Here is a 565-nt window from a genome sequence, read left to right on the forward strand (position 1 = left end):
CTCCTGCCTGCTAGGGGGAGGGGTGGGGACCAGCACCCTGGTTGCCATAGTGTGATGCCCTGGCCCTGTGTACTCCTGGTGGGGGGGTCCCAGCCTCCCTCATGCCCTTACCCTGTTGATGTCTTGGATTCTGGGCATGGGTCTGGGCTGAGGGGCAGGGGGCTGCAGGCTGGGAGTCAGGGACACTGGCGGGGGTGGGCAGGGCCTGCAAGTCAGGAGTGAGGAGCACCAGCAGGGCTGGAGGCTCAGTGTCCCCTTCCCAAAGCTGGCAGAGAACCCAGGTGTCCCAGGTCCCAACTTTAATCCCAGCCCCCGCTCCCCTTCAAACACTAGGAGGGAACCCAGGCTTCCTGCTTACCCCTCCTCATGACCTCAGGTGTGTCAGGCCCAGAAGGGCTCTCAGGGCTCCCCTCCACCCACACCAAGGGCTCTCCAGTCAAGTGGGCACCACAAGGGCTCAGGAATGTGCCCATGCTTCCCCCCCTCCCGGTGGCTGTGGGTTGGGAGTGACGGGCATCAGCAGGGCTGGGGGGGCAGGGGCTCCCAGGACGCCGGGGGGGCGGGG

This window comes from Alligator sinensis, unplaced genomic scaffold, assembly GCF_000455745.1.
Source record: "Alligator sinensis unplaced genomic scaffold, ASM45574v1 scaffold453_1, whole genome shotgun sequence".
NCBI lineage: Eukaryota > Metazoa > Chordata > Crocodylia > Alligatoridae > Alligator > Alligator sinensis.